The sequence below is a fragment of the Phyllostomus discolor genome, chromosome 2, assembly GCF_004126475.2.
Source record: "Phyllostomus discolor isolate MPI-MPIP mPhyDis1 chromosome 2, mPhyDis1.pri.v3, whole genome shotgun sequence".
NCBI lineage: Eukaryota > Metazoa > Chordata > Mammalia > Chiroptera > Phyllostomidae > Phyllostomus > Phyllostomus discolor.
This window is the reverse complement of record NC_040904.2, coordinates 166,220,245-166,239,176: the sequence shown is the minus strand read 5'-3', so window position 1 is coordinate 166,239,176 and position 18,932 is coordinate 166,220,245. Positions and strand designations below refer to the sequence as shown.

The 18,932-nt window shown below is 38.2% G+C and overlaps 1 protein-coding gene and 1 long non-coding RNA gene across 4 annotated transcripts in view; one reads left to right on the top strand and one right to left on the bottom strand.

The window, feature by feature from the left end:
* The window catches only part of LIMA1 (LIM domain and actin binding 1), an 80,501-nt gene extending 74,572 nt beyond the window's left edge, over nt 1-5,929 (bottom strand). The window contains exon 1 of one of the 2 annotated variants that reach the window (XM_028533450.2): nt 5,798-5,929. The gene's annotated coding sequence lies outside the window, so the exon portion shown is untranslated. The remainder of the gene's footprint in view (nt 1-5,797) is intronic. The other variant, XM_028533451.2, reaches the window with a different exon arrangement.
* Nucleotides 5,930-6,003: 74 nt separating this feature from the next.
* Nucleotides 6,004-18,932, top strand: part of LOC118499089 — a 29,137-nt gene continuing 16,208 nt past the window's right edge. The window contains exon 1 of one of the 2 annotated variants that reach the window (XR_004901599.1): nt 6,004-6,295. This is a non-coding gene — a long non-coding RNA (uncharacterized LOC118499089). The remainder of the gene's footprint in view (nt 6,296-18,932) is intronic. The other variant, XR_004901598.1, reaches the window with a different exon arrangement.

Sequence of the window (18,932 nt, the reverse complement as noted above, 5' to 3'; positions counted from 1 at the left end):
CAAAGAAAACGATCTACAGGTAAGTAACAATATACCATGTACAAAATTCAAAGGCAAATCACTAGTTAAACATTTGACCAAAGAACAAAGAATTGATATTCTTAAAATGAAGAGTTTACAGAAATCACAAAGAAAACACTAAGGGTAGTTTTAGTATAAAATAGTGATTCCCAGTCAGGGCTCATGCCAGGGCTCATACCTGCAGGCCAGGTCCCCAGTGGGGACCATGTGAGAGGCAACCACACATTGATATTTTTCTCCCTCTCTTCCCCTCTCTTTAAAAATAAATAAATAAAACCTTTAAATAAAATAAAATAGTGAGAGTTGTTAAATAACTTGGCTTGGCAAGTTCAACCTCATATAAGTAAGACTTGCTCTCCATTCACTAGAGGTGATGGTGCTTTGTGACACAAATCAGCAGGGCTTTTCAGACTGACCTTACCCAGTTCCAACTGCCAATCTGTGGGAGTGCCTAAAAAATACCAATCTTTGCAACTTCCATTGTTCCAAGGGCACAATTGCCACCAGGCTCTATTAAGCCTTGCTACCCCTGTGGACACTGCCTTTACTGCATCCAATCTTTCTTCAGTCTATGTCTAAAATGGGTCAAGCTTCAGGAATGGGAGAGAATATAATTTCAGAATGGATAGTGAGCAGCGATTAAAAGTCATCCTTTCAGGACAGAGGTTGTATGGATTTGGGGATCAGGAGCTTAGCCCTCTCATTTTACAGATGAAGCTCAGAGAGGATGAATGACTTACCCAAGATAACCTAAGTGGTTGGTTTCCAGCCCCAAGGTGGGAATCCTGACTGTCAGGCCATCACCTTCCCCGTTTTGCAATGCTGTTTCATCAGTCACAAGCTCTGGCTCCTCACAACAACGGGCATTTAAAACACCACAATTTAAACTTCTTGTACACTTTCTACTCTGTCACTCCACTTATTGAATTTGGCCTAATAAAAACTATACTCCCCCCCACCAAAATAAATGAAAAAACTCCAGAAAGAAAAACAACATAATTAAAATGTCAAGACTCAAATAAAAATTAGAATGGATTAAACAAATTACAATTCACAGAAGAAATTGAAATGAATGTATGAAAAGTGTTCACTCATGAATAATTAAAAAATACCAATCAAATCACGCTTATCAAATTAGTAAAGATTACAAATAATATTCAATGTTACAAAGAATCCACTAAAATGGGCACTCAAAATCCCTGCAGGTGAGAATGTCAGCCTGGTCTTTATGAAAAGTAATTTGGAAGCAGTTTCATATTTTTAAATTTGCATGCCTTTTGACCCCATAATTCAACTTGTAGGAATCTAACCTAAGGAAAGAATGAGTGATCTGTACAAAGATTTATGCATAAACTTATCCTCAGCTTTTTCAGTAATTAATAATGTAACAATCAAAATACCCAAGTGCACAATTTAATTATGCAACATCAATACAATATGGTATTATTAAACATCCATTAAATTGTGTTCAAATGATTTTGATGCAATGAAAAATTATGACATAATGTAAAGTAAAAAAAAGAGGTACAAAATTATACCTACTGTAATACTATGAGCCCAATTACTTGTGTGTTTGTTAGGGTGTGTACTAAATTAAAAAAAAAGACTAGAAGGAAATACACCAAATTATATTTCTCTCTGGAACAGATTATGAAATATTTTATATTCTTTATAATTATTTTCCCAGGTTTTCTACAATTAGTATGTGTACTTATTTTCTAAATGTGTATGTGTGTTTTATATATGCAAATAAAACAAGAATTTATATATATAATATGAAAAAAGTTTTCTAAAAAGACAAATTTGCAAGTCACTCACATGGAGGTGTTAAGGCAGATCAAATTGTACAAGGAGAGGGTATATTGAGAATAAGATGCTAGACAGGACCACAGCAAACACACATGTTTAAGGAGCAAAACGACTATGAGTTAGTGAAGGACATAGGAGGAAGTGGTTTGATGGAGAACTATGAGTTAGTGAAGGACATAGGAGGAAGTGGAAGATGGAGAACTAGGTACAGTCATATCAAGAAAGCCAAATGAAAGGAAGAACCAGAAAAGTTGTCCTCTTGGTCAAATGCTGCCAAGTGGTAAGGAGGAGGACAGTGACAGGGCCATTATGGAGAAATCACTGGGTACTGTGTATAGACAGACAGATCTCCTCCCGTGCTGGAGGTGGAAGCCAAATGTAAGCAAATGTTACCTGTTTAGTAAAACTGACCTTGAGGAAAAGAAGTCCTAGGCCATTTGCTTGATTTCAGTTTATTAAAGAAAAAAATTGTAGATATCTAGAACCAAGTAAAAGTATATCAGGATTACTGATCTATGGGTAACAAAACAAAAATTGGCAATACTTTGGCATGCAAGAAAAAACATGTTTGAGGGATAGCAAGGTTCTCCAAATAGTAAGCTATGTTATAGGATAAATAAGGGGAAAAAATAGCTCCACACGTGTTGTCAAAAGTACAAAAAAGTTGAATTTTTTTCTAAATATGAAACTTCTTAGTTTTAGAGTAGCATTGTTAAGAACTTGTTTGAAAGAAAAGAAAAAGAATGTACAATGTCATGGTATCATATTAAGTTCTTAAGACTGGACATGTGAAGTCTTGGAAACATTTTCAAGTTTAAAGAAATATCTTGATGTGCTGAATAATGAATTGCCTGTTGGGTCAAACTTTGCCCTTTTCATGAAAAGAGGCCTGCATAAGCTCAATAACTTGACTGAGTCTCAAGGACTTTACATCCAGCCACAGAATAAACATAGCAGTATGGTCCTACCAGGAGTACCATTTGCCATAGAATCTCAATTCTACAATCATTAAGCAGAAACTACTCGATTTACAACCACTCATTTGTTACTAAAGAACCTTGAGAGTCTGTGAAGTAATTTAACATCACCTGTAGATTACTGTACACAATCCAAAATAAAGTACTTTAACTTCCTATCAAAAAATGCAGTGAAAGACTATAGCAACTTTTAAAAAACCCAACAGTCTTTTTGTATGGAAATTCCTGACTTCAGAACCAAGTTACACACTTTTCTATCTGCAGAAAGAGTACAATTCCAATCTAAATGAAAGTAATCTATTTCTGAGTGTATGAAATTAAGAATGCCTGAAAACTAGTTTCATGGTCAAACTAGTTTCATTGGGAGAATAATGACAAATTCTCCCAATTTGTGGTTAGGTGGCCTTTTATGGCAAATATGTCTAATGATCTCTTGCACTCTCAACATTCTTTTTTTGTCTGTGAGGCTGAAGAACTTTGTACCTGAAAACATTGTAAGAAAACAATGTAATCATTTTAGGTTCCCATTGTAAGTACATGCAAATATACCTACTGCCTTTCAAAAAATTCCTGGTAGAGACCACTTTCCTAGAGTGTAAACAGAAAGAAAGTAGGTAAGCAATGTCAAAGAAACATCTTCAACAAATACCATGGCTCAAATTACCAAATAGCACAACCACCATCTGTATAATTAATTACAGATTTCAGATCATCAAAACTCTACAAAAATCCTAACACTTCTGACCTTTCCTTCTCCACCCATCTACCCACCCTATCCCCACCTCCAAAGAAAAAAAGAAAGAAAAAGATTTTGAGGACACCTTAGCAAGAATAAGTATCCTCTGTTACCAAGATGTGCTGTTAATAGAATTGTTTTCACTTCTGAGGTTTTCTCTTCTTAGGATTATTAGAAGGTTGAAATCTGGTCCACCTTTTAACCAGAGTCTGGAACAAAGTTTCAATGTACCAAGTTAAACAAAGTTACACAATGGAGCAATTTTTACAAAATGGCACTGCTTTACTAATGTTGCCAATACTCTATTCTCTTCCCAGTAGCTCTACAGTTCAGGGACTGCCTGATAACAACACTTCCAGGCCCGTTACAGAACAGTGAAAATATTTCCACCAACCATTTACTGAACTGCTACGGGATTAACAATAAGACCTAATCCCATTTTCAAAAGGCCTTAATGTTGACAGAACACAAAATAAGAAATATGAATGACACCATTCATGAAGTGAGGAGAACCTTGTTACTTAAAGGTTTTTTACTATTGTGGTTGTTTACTCTGTTTTGCTTTTAAGGAAAACTAGAAGACAGAATTAAAAATAAACTATTCTCTATGCTCCCATAGCACTCTGGGCTGACCTCTAGTATAACACTGACCTCACTAATACTGTACATTGTACCCACTGATCTGCCTAACCCATTTGATTGTAAGCTCTTTCATAGTAGGGACATTTGGAACTTTGAATCCACAGTAGGACTGACAAAACAGCAGGCACTCAATAAGTGTTTTGTCCAAAACAAACACGTTTTTACAGGAATTACCTATTGCCATGTTATGTGTTTTTCTATTGGTGGAAAACAAGGAAATATATATGCACACATGCCTTTTCTTTTTTCATTTAAAATAATCTCTTCTAACTCTATAACTTCTTATGGTCTACCTAAAACATGGTCATCCTTCGTCCAGGATATAACTCCACAGGAACTAAGAAATGTTTATTGAGGGTCATTTTCTTTTGTGTCTATATCAGACCTCAGAAGAAAGTGTTATTTCACAGTTCCTAAAATATATATCATTTGTGAATAGTATTAGTAACTACGCAGATAAAAAGTATTCCATTTAACCACTTAAATCAAGAGCAAAAGAAAGACTATCTCAGGCAAAAGACCTCTTCCCTATAGAGGCATTGTCTTAAAGGCTGATAACTCCCTGAGTATCTTAAGTAGAAAAGTCAAGTTGATAGAACCATCTGGATTAGGCAGCTTTTTGAAACCTGGAATTAAGTGAAAGACAATAGTAGTTCAAATATCTCTCACCAGGATCAGCTAAACTCTGTAACTCTGTTGTAAGCACCAGAAGGAGGCAAGGACGGGCGCCAGATGGTTTACTCCTAGCACCTACAACTTCAAGTTTAGTAGGTGTAGCCAGGGGTGTACGGTTACCTTATATTAACAGCTACGTACATTGGTGACAGATGCCAGCAATATACACAGGATGGCGACTCAGGGATGATACATCCAGCTGCAAGGACTGCTATAGTCTCGACATACCTCCAAAGGATATAAGTGATATAAGTGTCTTAAAAAGAGTTCAACTGGCAGAATGGAAGGGCAGAAAAATAGAAGAGGAAGGGGATGGCTGAAAATGAAGAAGTGAAAAGAGCAGTTGAATATCATAATACTATTTCCCTGGGAAATTGAATTTGGATGAACTACCACCTTCTTCCACCACACCAAAAATATATGTACAGTTAAAAAGGAGTGTTCTTGCCCTGGCGGGTAGCTCAATTGGTTGGAATGTCCTGATATGCCAAGGTTGCGGGGTTCCATCTCTGGTCAGGGCTTATACAAGAAACAATCAATGAGTGCATCAGCAAGTAGAGCAACAAATACATGTTTCTCTTTCTCTCTCTCCCTTCCTCCGTCCCTCTTTCCCTCCCTTCCTCCCTCTCTCTCCCTTCCTCTGGCTCTCTAAAAAAAAAAATCTATAAATTAAAAAAAAAAAGGAGTTCCTATCAGCTTCCGCCCTCAGGCAGCAAAGGTTCAACCCCATATAATTGCTTCCAGTACCAGGGCAGCACCCAAAAGTGAGGAAAAGAGCAGAGGATCAGCGGTTCCTCCACTCCCTCGTTCTAGGGCAAGGGGATCCCTCTTGTGCTCCCAACGCCCCAGAAGTCGCGGGAGAAAGAAGGTGCGGAGGAAAGCCGAGGTCTCCGCGCACTCTCCGGCTGTGGAGGATATGAAAAGAGAAGGCCCTTACCTGACTAAAAGCGGTCCTTTTTCTGCACTGTTTCCAGCCCTGCTACAGGTCCCGGGCGCTCTGACTCGCGCACCTGTCGCGACCTAGCTGCAGCACCTACAGCTCCTGCGGCCCCGCCCCGGTCCGACTCAGAGCCCCGCCCCGAGCCCCGCCCCCTCCACGAGGGCGCGCACGCCAGCCCTCCTCCCTTGCGGCCTCGGGGCGAGCGTGCGCGCTACCCGCGGCGTGCCGTTCCTTCGCAGCTGCTGGTGTTGCTCCGTGGCGTGCTGTGTTGGCTGTGTGAGAGGCGGGGCTCCTTTTCCTGAGGCCGCGTCTAATTCTCCACGGTGCTCGCAGAGGAATCCACGTATCTTAACCGCCTTGGGCTTCGTGCTTCTCTAGTTTGACAATAATTAACTCTCTGAGTCAGAGTTACCGCAAATTGACTCAGCAGCGCCTGGGAGGTTTGCCCTAGGCTCAACTAGGCCAGTCCCCTACCAGGTTCCTGGTGATTTCGGGGTAAGCTCATTGCAGGGTGAGTATTTTAGAGTAAGCCGTACTGTGTGGTGGAAAGAGCTATAAATCAATCCTATCTCAACCGCTTGACATCAAGTCGCTTCACCTCACTAGAGCTGAATTTCCTCTTAGTAAAGTAAAGGGGTTGGACAAGGGCAAATCTCCAAGTTCTCCAGCAGCTCTAACCTTTCACACAGTTAAGACAGTATGCAATATCAAGAAAATGCATTCCCTTGTATGTGAAGTTACCTCAATATATCCCCCCTATAAATTATAATTTAAAAAGAAGTCAACAATGGCCCTTATTCACCAAGAAGCCTAACCTGGGTCATAGATTTGGACCTATATTTGAATCTTGACTCAGTCACTTACCAACTTAGGCTAATTACTTGCTCTCCCAAAGCCTCCCTTAGCGCCCTTTTGAAAATAGAGTTAGTAGCGCTGGCTGCGGTGGCTCAGTGTATTGAGTGCCAGCCGGTGAACCAAAAGGTCGCTGGCTGGATTCCCAGTCTTGGGACATGCCTGGGTTGTGGGCCAGATCTCCAGCTGGGGGCGTGTGAGAGGCAACTAACTGATCAATATATCTCTCACACGTTGATGCTTTTCTCCCTTACTTCATTTCCCTCTAAAAGTAAACACCGGTAATTAAAATCTAAAAAGAAAACAGAGTCAGTAGTACACACAGTTGGCTTTTACCAGTTTGCAAGGCTATCTTGATAACTTTTCATGGATTTTTGAGCCAGTTACTAAGCATAACTGCTATTAAAAGTCAAATTTTATAAACTTATAGTTAAATATGTTAAAAACAAGCCCTGGCTGGCGTAGCTCAGTGGATTGAGCGCGGGCTGGGAACTAAAGTGTCCCAGGTTCGATTCCCAGCCAGGGTACATTCCTGGGTTGCAGGCCATAGCCCCCAGCAACCGCACATTGATTTCTCTCTCTCTCTCTCTCTCTCTTCCCCCCTCCCTTCCCTCCCTAAAAATGGATGAATAAAATCTTTAAAAAAATATGTTAAAAACAGGTAAATACTCAAAATTCATCACTTTTTTAATCTTAATTTTACTAGTAACTTTGCTCTTGAGGTTGTCCATCTGTAGGATGGAAATACTGTGTAATATATGTATTTCGTCCCAACTCTTTATTAACAGATGTCACATTTGTAGTATAAAATTGGCTGCAAAAGGAATGTTTACACCATGGAAATTGGCAAATGCTACAAATCAAGCTTGGTTTATGTTTTATTGATTTTCTAGACCAATTACCTGCAACTTTTTCTGTAAATGACCAAATAGTAAATATTTCAGGTTTTCCAATATGTATAGTCTTTGTCACAACTACTTGGAACTCTTATATTTATAATGTGTGTTGCTGTGTTCCCATAAAGCCTTATTTACAAAAATAGGCACAGGCTGTGGAGAAAATATTGATAATGTAGAGTTAAACTTTGTGTCACATGGCCTGACATTGTAAGTAGCACAAAAAATTGAGGAAGAATTCTAACAGTATTTGAAAACTATTACCCAATTCATGAATGACGTTCCAACATACATTTTCATTGTTTTACTTTTGTCTTACTGGCTAACTTAAACAAAAATATCAACCAACAGCCATGTCTGAACTATACTTCTTTGGTGGATGTGTCTTTTTTGATGATTCAAATCATAATCAAGTGTTATTTATAGTCTGATTTTTATGAAATATTGTTGGAAAAAATCAAAACTGATAGGTTTTTAAAGAACTAGCAAGTCATACTGAAGGTATAGGTACAAAAAAAGCAACAAAACTATTTTAGTTTAAAATTCATGCTATTTCTGGGCTTCTGGTCAAGATGGCAGTGTAGGTAAATGCAGTACTCACATCCTCCCACAACCATATCAAAATTACAACTAAACTACAGATCAGTCATTATCCAGAGGTGCCTGAAATCTAGCTGAACAGAAGTCCTTCAATTAAGGATATAAAGAAGCCACATGGAGATTAGTAGGAGGGGCAGAGATGTGGAATGGGTGGGCCCACACCCATGTGTGGTGGATAAAAATCAAGAGGGATGTCTTGGAACCACAGGTCCCCTCTGAGGAGCGAGGGGTCCAAGCCCCACACCAGGCCTCCAGCCCAGGGTTCCAGGGCCAGGTAGAGAAGTCTTCATAATTTGTGGGTGTAAAAATCAGCATGAATTGCTGTTGAGTGAGATGAAGGACTTCTGGAGGTCCCAGGCTTTCCTCTTAAAAGACCTTCATGCTGGCTTACTTGTATTCACTCACTCTGAACTCTAGTGCTGAAGCAGCAGCCCAAAAGGCACCAGGGACGTGTGGGGAAGAACTGAATTATGTGGCATCAAGGTGAGAGCTGGAGGGGCAGGTTTTTCCTAGAGAGAAGTGCTGGCAGAGTCTATTGTTCCTTTTCTGACCCCCTCCTACAGAGCTGGCAGGTGGGTGCCATATCTGAATCTCCATCAACCTGGCTAAAGCTGTTCGCCCTGTCCTGGTGATTCCAAGACCGTGCTTCACCCAACTTTTGGGCCCACCCAAACTGTTTCCAGTGGCTTTTTCATGCAAACATACTTCATGCCTCAGACTTTTCTAAAATTTCTCAGGCAAGCAGCATCTGGCCTTTGTGCCCCATATCTCTCACTAAGTGGCCCTAAGACTGGCACTAGTAGCACCAGCCTTGGTTTGCAGCTTAGACTCTCCTGGACACCACCAAGCCCAACACAAATATTAGCCACCTGCAGATCACTTTGTAGCTCCTGCTGGGTGGCCCCAGGCAGAATATAAGCAGCAGCTGACCTAGGCCTGCAACTCCTGGGAGGCCCCAGAGCCAGTGCACCTAGTGGACAGTTTCAGATGATGTCAAAGCAACACCCAACCACTTCTACAAGCCATACACTCAAGGGAAAGACTCAGCAGGCACCAGAGCCCCACTCAAGTGAGCCTGGTCTGTGGGATGGGCCTGCTCTGTGGGGGGAGCCCCCACTCAGTCAGTTGTTGCAGCCTCCTGGCAGCCAATTGGCTTGGGGTAAACCCCTCCTAGTGATTTGCCAATAGTAATCAAGGTTCAACTACAATAGGAGAGTGTGCACAGCCCACATGGTAGGGAAAGGTTCACCTGCAGTTCCCAGCTCGGGTGAATGGGGAGGCTGTGACACTGAACCCTACAGGACACTAACTACATAAGTCCAATCTACCAAGCCCAGGAGATGTAGTAACTCTACCTCATACATAGAAACAAATACAGGGAGGCTGCCAAAATGTGACAAAGAAACATGCCCCAAATGAAAACAGAACAAAATTCAAAACAAAACAAAACAAAATGGAAACAAGCAATTTACTAAATGCAGAATTAAAAAAAACAATGGTTCTAAGGATGCTGAAGGACCTTAGGGGAAGAGTAGGTGAACTTAGAACTTCAACAATGAGATAGGAAACACAAAAACTGACCCAGAAAACATAAAAAGGAACCAGTCAGAAATGAAGAATACATTACAGGGAATCGACAGTGGAGTAGATGAAGCAGAGGATCAAATCAGAGATTTGGAAGATAGGAAACAGAAAACACCCAATCAAAATAGCAAAACAAAAAAAGAATACAGTCCTGGCTAGGTAGTTTAGCTAGTTAGATGTCATCCTGATACACCAAAGTTATGGGTTCCATCCTTAGTAAGGGCACATACATAAATCAATTAATGAATGCATAAATAAGTGCAACAAAAAATCTTCCCTCTCTTCCTTGTCCTCTCAAAAAAAATCAATACAGTTTTTAAAAAAATAATCTAAAGAATGAAGATAGTATAAGGAGCCTTGGGACAACTTCAAATGTACCCACATTTGCATCGTGGGGTACCAGAAGAAGAAAATGAGCAAGGAATTGAAAATCTATGTGAAAAAATAATAACAGAAAACCGCTCTAATCTGATGAAGGAAATAGACATACACATTAAAGAAGTACAGAGAGTCCCAAAGAAGATGAATCCAAAGAGGACCACACCAATACACATCATAATTAAAATGCCATAGTTAAAGGCAAAGAATCTTAAAAGCAGCAAGAGAAAAGAAGTTAGTCTTCTGATAAAACTCATCTGATTTCTCAACAGAAACTTTGCAGGCCTGAAGGGAGTGGCAAGAAATATTCAAAGTGATGAAAAACAAGGACCTAAAACCAAGATTACTACATCCAGCAAAGCTAACATTTAGAATCAAATGACATATAAAGAGCTTCCCAGACAGAAGAAGCTTAAGGAATTCATTACCACGAACCAGTATTATATAAAAAGGGTCTTCTTTAAGAAGAAGGAAAAAAAAGATAAAAATACAAATAATAAAATGGCAATAAATACATATCTATCAACAATATTGAATCTAAAGAAAACATATGAGCCTGGCTGTCATAGCTCAGTAGATTGAGCGTGGGCTGCGAACCAAAGTGTCGCAGGTTCGATTCCCAGTCAGGGTACATGCCTGGGTTGCAGGCCACGGCCCCCAGCAACCACACATTAATGTTTCTCTCTCTCTCTCTCCCTCCCTTCCCTCTCTAAAAATAAATAATAAATAAAATATTTTAAAAAAACGTATGAGCAAGCAAACAGAAACAGACTCATAGATAGATACAGAAAACTTTGATTTTGCCAGATGGGAGGGTGGTTGGGGGATGTGTGAAAAAGGTGAAAGGATTAAGAAGTACAAATTGGTAGTTATAGAATAGTCATGGGATGTAAACTACAGCATATGGAATATAGTCAGTTATATTGTAGTAACTATGTATCGTGTCACCGGGTATGAGATTTGTCAGGATGATCACTTAGTAAATTAAATAATGTCAAATCACTGGGTTGTACACCTGAAACTAATATAATAATGTATGTCAACTGTAATTGAAGAAATAAAAAAATTTCTTAAAGAATAAAAAATATAATAAAAAATTAAAATTAAAATATAAATGAAAAAGAAACATCTAATACCCCTCCCAAATCAGTTTCTATGGTACTTCATAGTCAACATTCTTGGTAGCTATTAATCAATATGTATGTGAGGTTCAAAAGAAGAAAAGCAATTAATCTTCTGTACCAAAGAGAAACATCCACTGTCTGGGTATAAAGTAGTTTCCAAAACTGAACCTTGCCTGGACCAGTGAGACTTAGTTGGTTGGGCATCATCCCACAAAGTGAAAGGACTCTGGTTTGATACTTGTTCAGAGTACACACCTGGGTTGCAGGTTTGGTCTCTGGTCAGGGCATGTAAGAGAGGCAACCGATTGATGTTTCTGTCCCACATCAATATTTCTCTCCCTTTCTCCTTCCCATTCCCCCTCCCTTCCCTCATTTAAAAATAAATAAATGAAACTTTTAAAGAGAAACCAGTTCTTGGTTTATGACAGTGTAATGTTATCAGCCCCATTAAAAACAAACAATAAAAACCAACCATATTTGCATAAAGCATATCTCAGAATCGATAGCTAAACAAGTAAAGTCCCAATGTTTAAGGTAAAAATTCTAATCATATTATAATAATAAACACAATTTTTATGTTAACCCCCAAGTAGTACCATGAATTTATTGATATAATGAAATTGTTTTTCAGATTCAGATTCCTAAAATACCAAAGTAACAGTGATTTATTGTTTTTTAAAAATCTGAACTTTAAAATAGACACAGAAAATAATGATAGGAGTAAAAATTGTGTGATACCTATGCTAATGGAAACAAATCTCAAAATCATTGAATGGCCAATCATTGAAGAAAAGCCATCATGTTCATCAAAGGAAGAAATAGATAGCCTTGTGCTTCCAGATTGTTAGAATGAAAAACAGTGTTATCATTTTCAGAACAGTACAAATGGCTTGAAATAAAAGAATGGATGTAAAGATTGTTTGACAGTTCAGCATTTAGGAGTGACAGCAGAAAATCATACCCATTGGCCCAAAGAATGGAGGGCGGATTTAGTAACCCAAATAGTACTGATAAAACTAGCAGGCAAACCTGCAAAAAAAAAAAAATTAGGGAACATGATTTTTTATTTTTAAAGATTTTATTTATTTATTTATTTATTTTTAGATAGGGAAAAGGAAGGAAAGAGGGAGAGAAGCATCATTGTGTGGTTGCCTCTTGCGTGCCTCCTACTGGGGACCTGGCATGCAACTCAGGTATGTGCCCTGACTGGGAATGGAACTGGTGAGCCTTTGGTTCACAGGCTGGCACTCAATCCACTGAGCCACACCAGCCAGGGTGGGGAACATGATTTTTTAAAAAGACTACTAGAATTCAAGAGTTGCTGGAGGAATCAATTAATGACTCAATTTCCAATTTAGTGTATAAATTAAATAAAGACATCAATGCTATCATAGAAGTTCTTTTATTTTTTAAAATGTTTATTGATTTTAGAGATAGAGAAAGAAAAACTTCGATGTGAAAGAGAAATATCAATTGGTTGCCTTCCACATTCAGGCCAAATGGGGATTGAACCCACAACCTAGATATGTGTCCTGACTGGGAATTGAACCCACAACCTTTTGGTATACAGGAATACGGCCCAACCAACTAAGCCATACTGGCCAGGGCTATCATAGATACTCTATCACAGATATAAAGAGTATCATTAATACGCTTTATAGTTTAATAAAACATAATAGGTCTTTGTCTGATAGTGAGGGGGCAAAAGAGTTAAATGAGAAAAATGGAGTCGCTATAGGGAGTTGTTTACATACATGATGCAGTGCAATAAGAGTAGCAGAATATATTGCAAGAAAAATTATGCAAAGATATTTTAGAATATCATAGAAGAGAATGCCAGATATGTGTTATAATTGATTAGGTGTCTATAATTTTAAAGAAAAGCATCTAGTGATTAATCTCCAGTATGCAGTTAAATTAGTTTCTGTACTGTTAATGGTATTTGTTACTTCAAAAGAATTGGTATCAGTCACAACAGGGTATATTTCTAATACATTATTGTCTACTTTAAATGACCGTGGCTTTGATAATGAATATTTAAAAGTGAACTTAATTGCATTTTTGTTCTAATGGTGTTCATATAGTAGTGGGGGAACTACAAATTTGTTGGTAATTTTTCTGAAGTCATCATTTGGCACTGTGTAAATCACTGATTGCAATTCAGTATCTAAAATAAAATAAATCAATTGTTTAAAAATATTCTGAGTAGAATTTGTTCAATTTATCACCAATCCAATAAAAATGAAGTTAAGCTAGAAACTGTAGCTAAAGAATTTGAAACTGAAATTATTAAAAGTGGTCAAGTACTATGGTTGAGATGGGCAACATGTAGTTTACAAAATGCCACTTCTGTGTGTCAGGCATATCCTTCATTTTATAAATATATGATTATGTATATGATGCATATATATGCATTTTACTCATTCTTTTTATTTTGGTTTGGCAAAGGGATTAGCTAACATTAATTTCTTGCAAGGCTTTGCTTTAATGATTAACATTCTTGAAGAATTTTTATTATTTCCAGTTGCATTGCAGTCAAAATGCCTTCGCATATAGAAAGTAAAAAAAATTAATCAAATGTACCATACAAGCTTTGTAAAATTTAGAACTGGTATTAGAAAGCATGACTCTCATGTTAAAGATTTGTCAGGTAAGTTTAAAGCATTCCATTTAATAAAAATAAATGTGAAGCTCTGCCTATGAATATGTTAATAAAAAGTAATGAATTTATGTTTTCTATTAGCAAAGAATTTTAATTATTTTGATTTATTAGAACCATCTTCTTGGCCTTATGAAGAAATAACTTCACTATGGAAAAATGGTGGGACAAAATCTTATCATTTAAGGGAAATTTTAAAACATGAGGCTCTTGCTATGTAGCTCAGTTGGTTAGAGTCATCCCAGTATGCCAAGGTTGTGGATTTGATCCCTGGTCAGGGCACATACAAGACACAACCAATGAATGCTTAAATAACTGGAAAAACAAATTGATGTTTTTCTCTCTCTCCCTCTCTCCCTCCTTCTCTTTGTCTTTCCCTCCCTCTTTCTTCCTTTTCTCTCTAAAATCAATAAATAAAAATTAAAAACTAAAACATAAAATTAATTTTAATATTTTTCAGGATATTGTAGATATTAATGTAGAATCAAACAATGTTACAATCCCAACAACTATAGGAAAAGCTAAAAAGATAGTACTGTTGCAATCAATACTGGTAAAGCTGAAAGAAGTTTTATTTTAATGAATTTGTATGAGGTGAGAAATTGTAGCTTAATAACAGATCACGTATTAAACTTAATGACAAGACATTTTTTGGAAAAAGTTAGCAGATTAGGATAATCAAATGATAGTTATAGCATTACCCTTTGATTTTCTTCACTTTTGGGTCCTTTGTTTTTTTACTCCTGATTTCTCAACATTGGCACAATTAATGTTAATTCTATATTCTTTATTGTGGGGGGCTGTCCATATTCAAGTGTGTAATTAATTAATTTAATTTTTTTTTATTTATTGAATTTTAGAGAGGGGGGAGGAAAAGAAAGAAAATTATCACTGTGTTATTTCCCTTATTTATGCATTCATTGGCTACCTCTGGTATGTGCCCTGGCCAGAGACCAAAACCACAATCTTGGCATATTGGGATGATGTTTTAACCAACTGATCTAGCCAGCCAGGGCTAACTCATTTATTTTTAAATGCTCCAAAGTATTCCATTGACACATATGCCACTACTGATGGACATTTAGATTATTTTTATTTTTTCACTATTATAAACAATAGCAAAAGAACATCCTTATACTTATATTCTAGAGTTTCTAGGAATATACCTCCAGCTTACCTTTCCATCCACAGTGTGAGATCTCATTTTTCTACATCCTTGCCAAAAGTTGGTATTATCAGACTTAAATCTTTGCCAGTTTGATTGGTATGGAATAATAATATCATTGGTTAACTTGCATTGATCTAGTTGAAAATGAGAATAAATATCTTTTTGATTCTTATTGGCCATTTGTATTTTTTGTTGTGAATTGCTTATTTAAATAATTTGTTTATTTTCTTCCTATTTCATTTACTGTAGTTATTTTTCTATAGTCCCTCCTGGCACTCATTCATTGGTATACATATTTTCCATTACATAAATAAAAATTTTTAGTCTGTTTCTCTTAACTCCATTCATACTTCTAAGTAGAAGTCACTCATTTTTTTTTTCAATCAGTAAATTCTTATTGAGTACCTATTATATTCCAGTGTTAAGCACTGGGAGATTCACTGGAGAACAAGACAGTGATTTAGTTAGACAAATAAGTCAGTAGACTACTTTATTTAGTTATTTTTTAAAAAGATTTATTTATTTATTTATTTTAGGGAGGGGGAAGAAGGGAGAAAGAAAGGGGAAGAAACATTAATGTTTGGTTGTCTCTTGCACGACCCACCCTGGGCACCTGGCCCGCAACCCAGGCATGTGCCCTGACTGGGTATGGAACCTGTGACTTTTTGGTCCACAGGCCAGTGCTCAACCCACTGAGCCACACCAGCTAGGGCCTCAGTAGACTACTTTAGATAAGTACTGTGATAGGGGAAAATACAGGCAGTTGTAGTAGTTCTTAGAAGGGGTACTTAACTCAGACTTGGGAATCAGTTGTCTTCCTAGAGGAACCGATGTCTAAACTGAATGGAAAATAGGAATTAGTAAGGCAGAAGGGTGTGTGTATTTGGTTGGTTCAATTGAAGGGGTAGATAGATAGAGCAGGATCAACAGGGGAGAACAGAGAATAGCAGGGGTATGCATGCTTTCTATAAAAATGGACAGTGGGATTCAGTATAACTTAAACCTAAGGTCTAGGAGGTGATGGTCACTAAGGAAGCTGGAAAGATATGCAGTGGCCAGATTGTACAGGGCACTGCAAGACATATTAAGGAGTTTGAACTCTGTTGTAGGAGAACTGAGGAGCCAGTAAATATCGTGCCTTAAAGTATGGACTGCTTACCTTAGAATCACCTAGGAGTCTTGTTAAAAAATGCCCATTCCCTGGCTGGCGTAGCTCAGTGGATTGAGCGCGGGCTGCAAACCAAAGTGTCACAGATTCGATTCCCAGTCAGGGTACATGCCTGGGTTGCAGGCCGTGACCCCCAGCAACCACACATGTTTGTTTGTACCCGCACATGATGTTTCTCTCTCTCTTTCTCCCTCCCTTCCCTCTCTAAAAATAAATAAAATCTTTTAAAAAATGCCCATTCCTATATTTTACCCCAGATCTACTGAGTAAAAATCACTGGGTGTAAGTCCCTTTTCTTGTAACACTGCCAAGTCATTTCTTATGTGCATTGAAGTTTGTACAGTATAGTAAAGTATTTGAGGCCAGGAAATGACATGATCATATGAGTATTCTAGAGAGATAACTTTGGTTAGAATGTGAAGAATTGTTTGAAAGTTGCTAAAACTAGAGGATAGGAGACCCATTAGGTAGCTGCTGGAATAATCTAGGTGAAAGATGTTGATGGTCTGAACTAGAGTAGTGTTAGAGTTGGAGAAAAGGAAATGAACTAGAGAGATGTGAATGTCAAATTATTTAGATGACTTGTCAAGACTTAATGGTTTTCTTGGATATGCAGGTGACTTCTGCAACTGGATGAATGCTAGTGCTATTTTCTGGTCTAGAGAATGTAGGAAAACTAGCAAGTTTTAAGGGGAATTTAACAAAAAGATACCCAGTAGGCAACAGGAAGATAGTTCTGTAGTAAGAGAAAGTCTAGGTTTAAGATATAGCTATAGCAGAGGCAGATTTGCTGCAAAGCTGATGAAGTTAATCTTCAGGTCTCTTGCAAATCCCCTATCAAGGACCTGAGACAGGCTCTAAGAATTATATATGTAAACAGCCATATTACTTTTCTTAAGAGGGTCTCCCAATTGTGTAAGCTTCAGGCCTCAGAAAATCTTGGATCTGGCTCTCAGCTACAGGTCAAAAATCATCAGCATACAGAGGGTAATGAAGGATCTTAGAATGAAGGATGAGATTGCCTGAAGAGAATTGATAGTAGTTTCCCTGTATCTATAGTTTCACTTTCTGATGTTTCAGTTACCCACAGTCAGCCCTGGTCCAATAATATTAAATAAAAAAATTCCAGAAATAAACAGTTCATAAATTTTAAATTGCATGCCATTCTGAGTTGTATGGGGAAATCTCACATTGTCCTGCCTGGGATGTGAATCATCCCCTTTGTCATATATATATATGTGTGTGTGTATGTATATATATATACTACCTGCCCATTAGTCACTTAGTAGCCATCTTAGTTATCAGATCAACTGTCACAATATTGCAGTGTTTCTGTTGACATAACCCTTATTTTACTTATTAATGGTCCCATATTTCAAGAGTAGTGATGCTAGCAATTCGAATATGCCAAAGAGAAACCATAAAAGGTGAGAGTTCTCAACTTCATAAGGAAAGAAAAAAATTAATATGCTGAGGTTGCTAAGATCCATGGTAAGAGTAAATCTAAGAGTGAATTTGCCTAATTTATAAATTTTATCATTGGCATGTATGCATAGGAAAAAACATAGTATATATATATATACTACAGGTAAGAGGGGGTTCAATACTACATACAGTTTCAGGATTCACTGGGTGTCTTGGTACATATCTCCTACAGGTAAGAGGGGGACAGGTATAGAATAAGAAAACAACAGAGGTTTTATTATTTTACACATAATTTTCCAGGCATGACTGTTATTTTAAATTAGGTGTAAAGAAAAATCAGGAACAGAACTTCTGGTCAAGATGGAGGCATTGGGAAACATGGCTTGCCTCCTTGCACAACTACAGCAAAATTACAACTAAACTACAAAACAACTAGAATTGTCAGAGAACTGAGCTGTATGGAAGTCCAACAACTAAGAAATTAAAAAGGTCACATTCATCCAGACAGGTAGGAAGGGAGGAGACATGGAGACACAGAACAGGTGGTCCCACATCCATGTGTGCTGGATAAAAATTGGGAGGGATACCCCAGGAGTGAGGGATCCCAGGCCCACACTGGACCACCCAGCCCAGGGTTCAAGTGCCAGGAAAGTAAGTCCCCATAACTTCAGATTGTGAAAACCAGTGGGCGTTGGTGTGGTGGAAGAAACTGGATTCTCAGGTGTCTCCTCTTAAAAGGCCCACAGACTTTGGAGTTATGCAGACCCACTTCCTCTGGGGTCTAGCACTGAGGAGCAGCTGGAAGGGCACCAGTGGCATATAGGAATAAATTGTAGTATCTGGCACCGCGTTGAATGCTGAGGAACAGCTTCCTCTTGGACAGAACTCCAAAGGCTAGGAAGTAGCATTGTTCCCTTTTTGAGCCCTCCCCAACACAGACCCACAGAGTGGTGACACCATATCTGAGACTCCATCAACCTGGTTCACATGAGACACCCCACCCTGGCAACTACCTAAGGCTCTGCTTTTCTAAAATAGGCCACACTACTAAGACAGGGAGTCAAAGCAGCTCTACCTAGTAATAGAAACAAATGCAGGGAGGCTGTCAAAATGAAAAAATGGAACAAAACTCCAGTAAGAGAACTAAGCAAAGTGGAGATAAGCAATCTATCAGATGCAGAGTTCAAAACACTGGTTATAAGGATGCTCAAGGAACTCACTGGGTATTTCAATAGCATAAGGGGAAAAAACCCAGGCAGAAATGAAGGTTCCATTAAG